The following is an 11,283-nucleotide window of genomic DNA, read 5'->3' as shown; positions in this document are numbered from 1 at the left end:
ATGTTAGCCTCTCTCGAGACATATTTAAAAGTATAAATAAAAGTAACACAACTAATTTAGTGTAATGTAATTCCACAGCATTATGAATTATGATGTTAAAGATTGTCGGAGTGATCATACACTTGGAGTTGCAGTCGTCCTGGTGTCGCTGGGTTTTCAGCGCAGAAAAAAATAAAATAATCAGGCACCAACAGAATGTGCATGTTTAGTGTGTGTGGGTTTTTTATTAAAGTCACAAAAGTTTGTGCTTGTTTGTAATTATTAGCTGAAGCACATTGTAGATGTCTGGACTTACGACTTAGATGAAGATCACATTTCATAAAGTCAGAAAACCCTCTCTTGTCACTGTACAACTGGCAACAACAGCTGGACTCTAGTTTCAAGCAAACATTAAGAAATAGCTCACTTGTTTGAAGTGATACGCACTGTAACTCATAGATGATCGGATGTAAAGGTTTCAATTTTGGTGAAGTTTGAAATGCTTCTCCTGTCAGTTCCTTCAGAGGCCTGGGTCTTGGCCTTCGCGCCTCTCTCGCAGTGTCCTCTCTTTACGGCCGCCCCACCCCGGTCGTGGTCCATTGTGCTCGTCCACGTTCCTTCGGGATGAGCAGAAGACATTTAGAGCCTCCGACCAGCAGATCAAAGCGTCCGTCTCCGTGGAGAAATGCCAAACAAAGACGGATTCTCTGACTTTGTGAGCTGGTGATGGACTCTTGAGTGTTGTGGGGGGGACAATGATGGGGCACATTACACCTCACTTCCACTGTCTTTTGACTCATGTAAAGAGTGAAGGGGGCACAGCAGCTCATTTAGGGTTTTTAACAAGAGCAGACTGAGCACTTCAAACAGGACCACACACACACACACACACACACACACACACACACACACACACACACACACACACACACACACACACACACACACACACACACACACACACACATACAGGGGGAGTCCAGGCCTGCGACTGAGCGTCTGCTGACACCTGGTGGAGAACAGAGGTAGAGATAATGATCTTCTTATGATTATTCACTTCAGAATCAGAATCTGCTTTATTGGCCAAGGATGAGTAAACATAGATGAATATTAACATTTAGTGATTATATGCAGGTATAAACATAATACAGAAAAGAAAATATATATATAAAGAATATGAATATACATATATGTATGTATAAATAAAGGAGTGCAAAGATGCTGGAATAAATATGGATATTACAGATTACTATATATACTTAAGGTGGAATACTGGAATAAATATTGAATGATTAACAAAATCAAGATGGGAGGACATGGCAGAATGTGTGTGAAGGCCAAATAATTTTTTCAATTCACAGATGCTCAAATGGCTTTCAGTTCATTAAAATCCTTATAATAAAACATGAACAGTAAAAAATGTGTCAAATAGCAAAAAAATAAATGATGTTAAATTACTAATAAAATATCAATATACACACACATTGATATTAACAAATATAGATATACATTTTTACGTTTATTCATTTATTTTTGTATTCATTATTGCTTTTTTTCCAATCTTATATTTGTCATCCTTCTTAAAACTATATGGAACTTTGATTTATTTATTTGCTTACTTTCTTGTTAAACTATAAAGCCCCTGGATTGGAGGGCGTTGCTGTCTCATCGCTGTCTGCCTCAGTGTCATGTCTGATCCATCCACACGATGGCGCCAGAGAAGGAGGTTTTCAAATTCTACCTCATGCAACTTCTAAAAGCAGGAGCCAGTTCGACAAAGACAGGAATTATTGACTGACACTTTTGACAATGGCTCTGACCAAACTAAAAGTGCCACCTCAGATACACGTCTACATTCATATGCTGCGTGAGACGTATGTGGTTCTGTTGACCAGGATGAATTTTCAACCAATTCTGAGGAAATTGTGACATTTCTTTTCAAACATGGCCGAACAAGCAGCAGCGTCAGCTCCTCTCACTCCAGCAGAAAGTGTTAGATTCAGCAGTTACACACACGTTTTAGTGACGAAGCAGTAAAGGTGCAGGAGCATTAAACCTTCAGTGCAGTGCAGGAGCTGTTGTGGTCTTTCTGCTCAGGACAGTTTCTACATGACAACATCCCATACTGTCCTCACTGTTGTATCCTCCCAACAGACAACCAGGGTCTGTAAAATCGACTGTACTCCCCTTCCGATCGCTCATTCCACAACATTGCACTTTGAGATTGCTTTTAGCAATGAAAAGTGCTCTATAAAGGAATTTTTTTAACCACAAATCAAAAGCTCTTCTTTCTTTTTTTTTTACTGAATATCTGCAAACAATCCTCTGAACTCCCTCCTTGCTGCACGGCTGCCACCATTTTTGTAGTCCAGAATCTGATGCCAGGCCATTTTTTATTGTACCTCACGTGCAATGCCACAAATAACCACCAGGTGGCAGCACAATATAAAGGGAAAATTAGGCAGCTGCTCTCTAGGGCAACTGGTAACTGGAGAATAAGAAATGTCAAGTTTCCAAAAGACATTAGAATTTTTGGACTTTGAATAATGACTCTGATCAACAGCATTGGTGCGTGTACTAGAGTTGTCCATGAAATGAGCCTCACAAGTATTGAAATGACTGTAATGAAAGACTCCACAGTGAAGAACATAAAACCATGAAAACAAACCAAAAATTCAACTAATATATGCTAGAACATTTGAAACAACAAAAAACATTAATGTTTAATAACTATCTTTACAGAGTTGTCACTTTGGCACCAACACACAATCTCTGAGAAGATGCCCAATGTTTGACTTGCTAGAGGATGATATGGCATTCTTATGATATTCATGTTAAATGGTTAGTGGATCCCTGAGTGGATGTAGAGTTGGTACAGTGTGTGTGTGTGTGTGTGTGTGTGTGTGTGTGTGTGTGTGTGTGTATACTGTGCTCTGTCTAACACAGAGAAACGTCTGAGGTCTTAATCATCAGAGGAGATGTTCTCTGACCTCGACTGCTCCACCGTGGCACACGCAACAAATTGGCAGCAGCTCATAAAGAATAAAATTGCACCCAAACGTCCTCTGAACAGGAAGTTGAACCGCTGCAGGGAAGAAGAATGACATTAGAACTATAGTTAATCCGCCATTAATAAGAAATCAATCAACTGGGACATTATAGTTGTGGGCGTCTAATTGCCGAGTTTATGAACATTTAATAACGTTACCTTTGATACTTGTTGAACTTATTAACTTTTAATTCCTGACCTCATCCATGATTAATAAGTCTCTGTCTGATCCTTTAGAAATGAGGCCCCAGCGCTGCCTCTGACAGATGGGCAAGTCCAACTGCTGCCAACTGCTTTCCATGCAATATTCAAGACATGACACACACACACACGCGTGCCCATCACTCACATTCAAGTCAAATGAAGGGGGCCACAAAGGGGCTTATTGTGCAGAAAGGATGTCAGTCTTTTCTATGAGTTCATTAGCAAGATTGTAAAACAAAAAAATAATTTGCATAAGCAGGCAGGTAGAAGTGAGAGGAATTCAGAGTCAGGACCACTATGAGTGTGTGTGTGTGTGTGTGTGTGTGTGTGTGTGTGTGTGTGTGTGTGTGTGAGTTATTTAAACTTCTACTGTTCTTATCCTGTCGTCCTGAGACAAAGGCTTTGGTTCACATGTTGTGTTTTATTCCGTTCCATTTTGCATTTGTCGTTTATTTTACGACCAAAATCAAACCACTGTGTGTATGAATCCATTGCACCTCTCCCTAATGCACGTGTCATTGAAGTACGACTGTGTTGTCTGCGGGCCGTGTACAGCCGACGGCGGCGATGTGACTTTGGGCTCCAGCTCACAGGCTGTTGTAGATTAAGATCAGCCAATTGAAGGGCTTTCAACAGCCGACTGCATTCAGATACAAATTCTCACACTGAGGCAGTTTCTTTTCCCCCCGTTTGGAGCAGGAATCAACAGGCACGACGAGCTGATGCAACAAACGCCCTGTCTCACGTTTGTAAAGGGAGATCCACCACACACGTGCATTCGAAAAGAGAGATGAGACGCTGACGTCTTAAAAAACAGTGACGCTTTCTTACGAACCACAGCATCTTGTTGGTCTCAAAGCAAAGTAACAGTTGTCTTCGGTGTGTTCTGATTCATTTCCTCCATTTCAAACAGACAGAGAGACATATTTGTGATGTTCATATATGTAATGGTTAAATGTCACACTGTTATGTGCTTCATCTCACTGTATTTATCATTTCCTGCTAATCCCCCTTCTTTCATATAGTTACACAACCCTGTATTTGTTTGCAATCACCTTTTATGCTGTATTTTTATTTAATACTTGAATTTTTAAACACTTTTTAACAGTTATTTGTCTGCTCATAATACTGTACCAGTAAAAATGGCAATTTCCTTCATATTATGAAAGTATTATAATAATATTAATTGTTGCATATGTAGCACCTTTTTCCCAAATTACACTTTGAAAAGCTTCATAAATTCAACAAGAAATATTAATATATCTGAAAAGGTAAACAAATTCAGATAAAAAGAACCATATACGATTTTACATAAAAGAGTTGACGACAGCAATTATCACTTGCCATCATTTTTCACCGTTGTGTGAAAGCGATAAACGATGCTCTTGTTCTCAGATTCGGCTGCAGAGAATTTCACGCGTTGGTTCAAAACAACTGGAACAAAAATAATGTTTTTGATGCTTCTGACTATTGATCCGTCTCTGTCTGCCCCCTTCAACCTCACAATTCCTCTCTTGTCCTGAACGTATAATAATGATATACACCCGGACCCCTGTCAGGACTCCACTCTATATAATACTCCTCCTCCTCCTTCCTTTCTTTAACCCCTCTCTCCTTAACCCTCTGCAGCCTCCCGTCCTCGTCCCCCTCCTCATCTTTTGTCCCCCTTTCCCTCCAGAATTCCCGGCTGGAGGCTGGAGCTCTCTCTCTACCTCTGTGTTGCCGTCCATCTGCCGGCTGCCGGACCTCCTCCTCCTCCTCCACGAGCAGATGTTCCCCCCTTCTTCCACGACCTGGGCCCGGAGGTGTGTGTGCGGGGAGGGGGTCGCTGGTTGCTGACCAGTGGAGGGAGGGATGACCTATGCCAAGAGAGAGTCTGCATTGACACCAGCGGAGACAATAAGAGGGAACAATGGCGTGGATGAACACCCGGGAGGTGGAGGGGGGTGAGCGGCGGGCGACTGACCGTCTCCACGCTTACACACCCGCCATTCCTCTGTGGAGTGAAGGGCTGAGGAGATGTTGGAGTAGGAAGAACTGGTGTGATTTCATGTAAAAGTTTTGGGCGGATCATTCAAAGAACATCCACAACTCATTTGGAGAGAGGATGCTCATTTGGGGTCATCATGTAAAAGAGGAAACTATGAAAAGTTTCTCATTCTTCCTCAATTGTCCATTAAAAAACATTGCTATACTATTTCCCGCCATTTACTAATAATCCTCCCTCTTGCTCATATGGCCACATACTTCATATATGTATACATTAATCTGAACCAGTATCCCTCACTAAAGGTGGACTAAAACTCAGATTCACGACCCAAACTAACACAGATGATCCTACAACAAGTGGTGTCACCAAAATCCTCCTTGAGTCAACTAAACGCAGGAGAGAGAGAGGAAACAAAATGTTTGGACAACATATCTCCATCGGATCGGTTTGCAAATGCTAATCTGCGAAGCCCCCTAATCTGAAAAGTCTTAAAGAGGGAAACCAGAAATGTTCTGCTCAAAAAACGAACAAAAGAAGAGCTGAGCAATGTGTGGGCTACAGGAGTAGTCCGACGTGTCGGAAAATGTAGTTATTTGCTTTCTCGTCAAATGTTGAATGAGATGATCATCAGGCAGCAACTCTCGTGTTCGTCAAGTGAATGTGAAGCTACAACATTTGGCTGAGGAGCAACATCTCGTTTGCTCAAATCGTACAAACGTTGATGTGAAATAAGTGCGTTGTGGTTCATCAACAGGTTATAACCCCCTGTAAGGCCTCAACGAGTGACTTTTAGATCTCTATCTGTGCCGATTGGTCTGTTGAGCTGACGAGAACAGTAAACTCAGTCAGTGAAATCTAGAGGCTTTGTTTGCTACATGTGTTTTTGGACAGCGCTAAGCTAGCTGTTTCCCTTCTACATGTAGCCTAGCTAATGCAGCATCATCTTTACTAGCTAGCAAGAAATGCTGCGGCAAGAAACCCCCTTAAAACATTATTCATCACTTTCCCTTCTTGTTTATAGTTTTTAAAAAAACATTAATGTGTGAATCACTTTCATCTAGAGATGGACTTATTGTCTCCGATGGTTCCAGTCAATATGCTAATCTACAATCGCCTGCTAGCTTTAGCATGGACAGAGTTGTCCTCATCCAACCTTTGGTGAGAAAGTGAGTTAGCACATTTTCCAAAATATTGTACTTTTCGACTGCAAAGTGAAAAACTACTTTTGTAAAAACCACATTGTAAAAACAACGTTTAGCTTTGCTGTCACAGATTTTTCTGTTTTCCTGCCAGAAGACTTTTCAGATAAGATCGTTTGCTGATGGGCGTTTTCCCAGCCGATCCAACAAAGCTCTTTTGCCTTTGTTTTATTTTTATGGATGAATATATCAAACCAAAGGAGGATTTGGGCCGTATACGACAGACAGTGTTGATAATTTTCATATCAATTGTTCAGATTTGATTGTGCAATCTCTTCTATATTCATGTCATGATCATATTTCCTTTTATTTATGATCATCAAGCACTTATCTGTGATTGAAAGTGGCTTTATATCTTAACATCTATTATCTCATCACTTTATCACGACGAAGGTCAAATTGCCACTTTTATTGTCCAGACTGACCATTTTTGGGAACAGCAGACGGTTGGTTTGTCCTGTTATTTTGCAAAGCACAGAGCTCATATTGGGTTGCACGGGAGGCGAACCACAAAGATGAGCCCCCTGTACGAACTGCGAGGAGTCTGACTTGTGACTCTGATGATCCGAACGAAGCCCCGAGACATTTTCCTTGTGAGGTTGTCTGTCATGTTAATGAACCGCAGCGCGGTGTCATCAGTTGTGTGACAGTCTGGGTGCCCTGTAAAATCCAGCCGCCGCTGTGCTAATGACCCGTTTGAACTAGTGTCAATGTAAATGCTGCTGCAACAAAACATTTGCAGATAAGACAAATGCAAACGCTCGGTGAAGTGTCCAATCGACTGCTCATCAGCCGTCAGTGCCCTGCGCTGAGGTTTAGGTTGTCTGTTAATTGTCCCGCGTTGGTAAGAAGATCCCTCCCCAACGCTGTGGTGGAAAGTACTGTACGGTGGCTAAAACACTAGGGCCAAGTACTTTACCTTAATATTTCTATTCTAGTTTGTTTATTATTCTCCAATACATTTCGGGGGAAGTTTGTGTAAAACTTTCCTGATTAAGATTTTATATCTAAAATATGGGATCAGTTAAAAAACATATGACGCTTTGTGAAAGATCAATAAGGATTTTGGAAAATGTAATAGCCTGTAACGGGACATTTTGACACTGATGACAAAAGTACATTTTGCTCCTTATACCTCTGCTACTTTTAGGAGCTAAACTTGAATGGTTCTATGACGTAGCAGAGGGTTTGTATTTGCTTTCGTTTTGTGCTACTATACAATACTTTGAATATTTTGAATGCATGACTGTTTGGATAATTGAGGACATTCCGCACATTGTTTTTGTGACTGTTGCTGAATAGTTCCCCTCGCAATGAAATCGTATTCTCTGTGCACCTACGTACAGTAAGAGGTCCCTGTCTTAAAACAATGGTTTCATTGTTAGAGTCACATGATTGTCTCAATGCAGCTCCAGATGTTTTCTACAGTGACAGAGGGAATACAACTTGACAAAGACCCTCAATCCCTGTCTCTTTTGGTTTGTGGTTTGTAAAATTGTAATGCTTCTGCTGTCACAAATGTCAAGATATAGAAGTCTCCGCTTCAAGACTCTGCTCAGCAACTAGTGTGTGTGTGTGTGTGTGTGTGTGTGTGTGTGTGCGTGTGTGTGTGTGTGTGTGTGAGCGTGTGTGTGTGTGTGGTAGCCACACCCTCACAGCTGTAAATGAAGGGCCTATGAACAAACAGTGCAGATAGTTGAGCAGTGAAGCGTCAGCGGCGAGAAATCCTTCATGAGCATAGCAGCAGCAGCATAACAAACTTCCTGCAGACAGACACACACACACACACACACACACACACACACACACGAACACACACACACACACACATACAAACACACACACACACTGTTCACTTCAGGGTGAGGTCGAGATAAGAAAGGTCATAATTCACTATAGTAATAAACTTTATCCACAAAGATTTTTTTATAACAGCACTAACTTAGGTTTCTAGTTATGTGTACAGTACTTGAACTAGGACTTTAAACGCTCTAATCTATTTCATGCAGTTTCATTATTTGCGTTTTATACGTTACAGGCAGCCTTTGTTTTTTCTCTCATTACATTCAAATCAGTTGGCAGACTCTTTGAACGTGCTTTAGTTTTTATGTTAAGTTGTCTGCAACGCAAAAAAAAAATTATGTAACTTGTGGCTCTTCATTATGGCACAGAAATGTCATTGTCTGAAACACAGCAGCAGGAGTTTTCATGATGCAGTCGCCCTTACAGTGACAGATACAACTGTATTGATTTGAGTTGGTTCACCATAACCGTTGCGAAATGGCCTTGTGATTTACCCTCACAGCTAACACATGAGATGCCAGAACTGAAGTGAGCTTATTCCTCTGAAGACTTTCCAGACCAGAGCTCTCTCCAGATAAGCACTTGCAAGCTGAGCCGATGTAGATCTGCTGCCGCTGTGATATCAAACTGAAGGACCCTGCAGAGTAAAGGCCGCACGTAATGTGGCATTATTACAATCTATTTTTTTTTTATTTCTGAAACAGATTGTTCCCTTTAGCAGATTGTGAATCTTGCTTTCCAGTCACCTTTGTGTTTGTGTCTGCTGGTGTGAGCTTGTGTAAAAAACAGGAAACCAGTTGTCGGTGGGGAGTCAGTGCAGGTTTAGTGGGAACAGAAGGTGTCGGAGGTTTTATTCGGGGTGAGCCTACTGACTCTCTCTTCCCCCTCTTTTGTCTCCTCTTTTCAGATGTGGGGTGTGGAGCCCCGCAGTCACAGGCCCGTGCTTATACCTCTCCAGGGAAGTTCATTAAACCTTATTTACATTTGTGATGCCAATCACACAGATACTTTACCCACACAAAGACTGACCAGTGGTGGACATTGGTTATTCCACACAGATCGGAACCCCCTCACCCCCTCTTGCTTACGACAGCAGGTTTGCAAAAAATGTGACAAAAGAAAGAACTCTGCGTTCACGAATGCCAAAACACTGTTGCTGTGGTAAAGCGGGTGCTGCCTGTCGATTTATCAGATTCGGAGCTGTAAGCCCAGTCGGGAGTGTGCATGACAAACCCGGACTCCTTGTGTGAGGAGACGTGGGGAGAAGTTGCACAAACTCAGACCTCCCATAAACCTCCGGCAAAAATGCTGCGGCGTTAAACAACCGTCTGGTTATGTGAACTGGACTGTCTCAGCTGTCTGGTTGAACTGGTTAAAGATGTTTGTCTATTTCTCAGCAATCTTGTTCCTGACTTTACTGTTGGTTGAGTATGTTAGTCCTAATAAAAAAGGCCTGTTTAAGTGACACTCGTAGTCAGAGAGAATTGCTCGCACCCAGTAGACGTTCCATTTGAAAGAAGGGCATTTCAAGGTTTACAGAACTTTGTGATCCAAACGAGGCCAAAAGAGAAATGGTTGGTGGCCAAACCTGCAGGGAATAGACCCACTGGAATAACTTCATGGTCAAATGACTAAACCATTAAAAAAAAACAGCAGTTTGTAACATCACTTCTTCGTGGAACCATAGTTCTTGTTTTTTTACTGAAAGGAAACGTATAGTTTCAATTTTACTCACATATGATACAGGAAGTGTTGTTTGATGAAGGAAAATATCCACTAAAACCACTTTAAAAGGTGTCAACACCCACACCAACTCACAGATGCAACCGCAAAACATGCACATACCAATATCTGTACACACTCAGGGAGCCTCTTGGTTCCCTGAGGCTGTTTGACCATCTTCCCCCTGAGCTCATGTTGCTTCTCACAGCTTGTAAGTATGAATGAATTCAACGTCATTTCAGAAAGCAAAGGAGGAGAGTGTGTGAGCTGGTCGGACGGAGAGAAGCAAATTCTTTTGTCTGAGTCACTTTGTGTGGGAGGCGGATGAGCTTGGCAGCCATTACTGGTTTGCATACACATGGTTAGGTCACAATGAAATGTTGCATGAGAGACGCCGAGGGGCATTTAACTTAAATACAGGATCCAAATGCTTCCACCACCACTGATGGAACTACAACAAGGACTTTTACCAATAATGGAGTATTGTCGTTGCCTATTGTTACTTTTATTTAAGTAAGAGTATCTAGAGTAAGTCTTTACTTAAGCTGTCCCATGTACAAATTTAAGGTACCTTACTTTACTTGAGTATTATAATTTAATCTTAGTTCTCACTCCACCACATTCAGAGGGGAATGTTGCACTCTTTACTCCACTATATATATCCGACAGCTAGAGTTAGTTATTGTGTTAATCAAGATTTGCATACAAAACATATAAACATCTTATAGAATATGCTTTCATATAGATTAAATTAGCATACAGAATAAACAAGTGGGGCTGAAATCCTTTCTTAGTCTTAAATTACAGTAAATTGAATATCTGAAGGGCTTGAAACTTTCACTTTGGGTACTACAGAGACATTTTTTCTGCATTAAAAGTTTTTACTTTTGAGTTGTAAAGTCATATTTTTTTGATTATATATAAGTAACATTTTCGGTTGGAGTATTTTTGCGTTTTTGATAGTACTTTAACTTTGAATTTCTACTTTAACTTAAGTAAAGGATCTGATGTCTGAAATATTCCCCACCCTTGAGTATCTGAATATTTCTACCATTGCCAAAATGAATTCAGTTTGGGTGTGTTAAAAATACTTTATTTGTCTCTCAAGGAGCAATTTGAGATGAGTTTGTGAGCAAATGTACACACAGAAACCAAATACTAAACATAAGAATATTAAAAAGAGATTAAATATACAAGGATTTTCAAAAAGCAACACAGAGAGCCAAACGTCTGAAACCTCAGAGGCACAATGTTATGCTAGAAAGCAAAAATCAAAGTGTAAATGTGTTAATCAGTTTACACATGATGATGAAAATGATGATTACATCGTCCTTGAT

This window comes from Scophthalmus maximus, chromosome 15, assembly GCF_022379125.1.
Source record: "Scophthalmus maximus strain ysfricsl-2021 chromosome 15, ASM2237912v1, whole genome shotgun sequence".
In the NCBI taxonomy this organism is placed as follows: domain Eukaryota; kingdom Metazoa; phylum Chordata; class Actinopteri; order Pleuronectiformes; family Scophthalmidae; genus Scophthalmus; species Scophthalmus maximus.
This window is presented reverse-complemented; position numbering follows the sequence as displayed.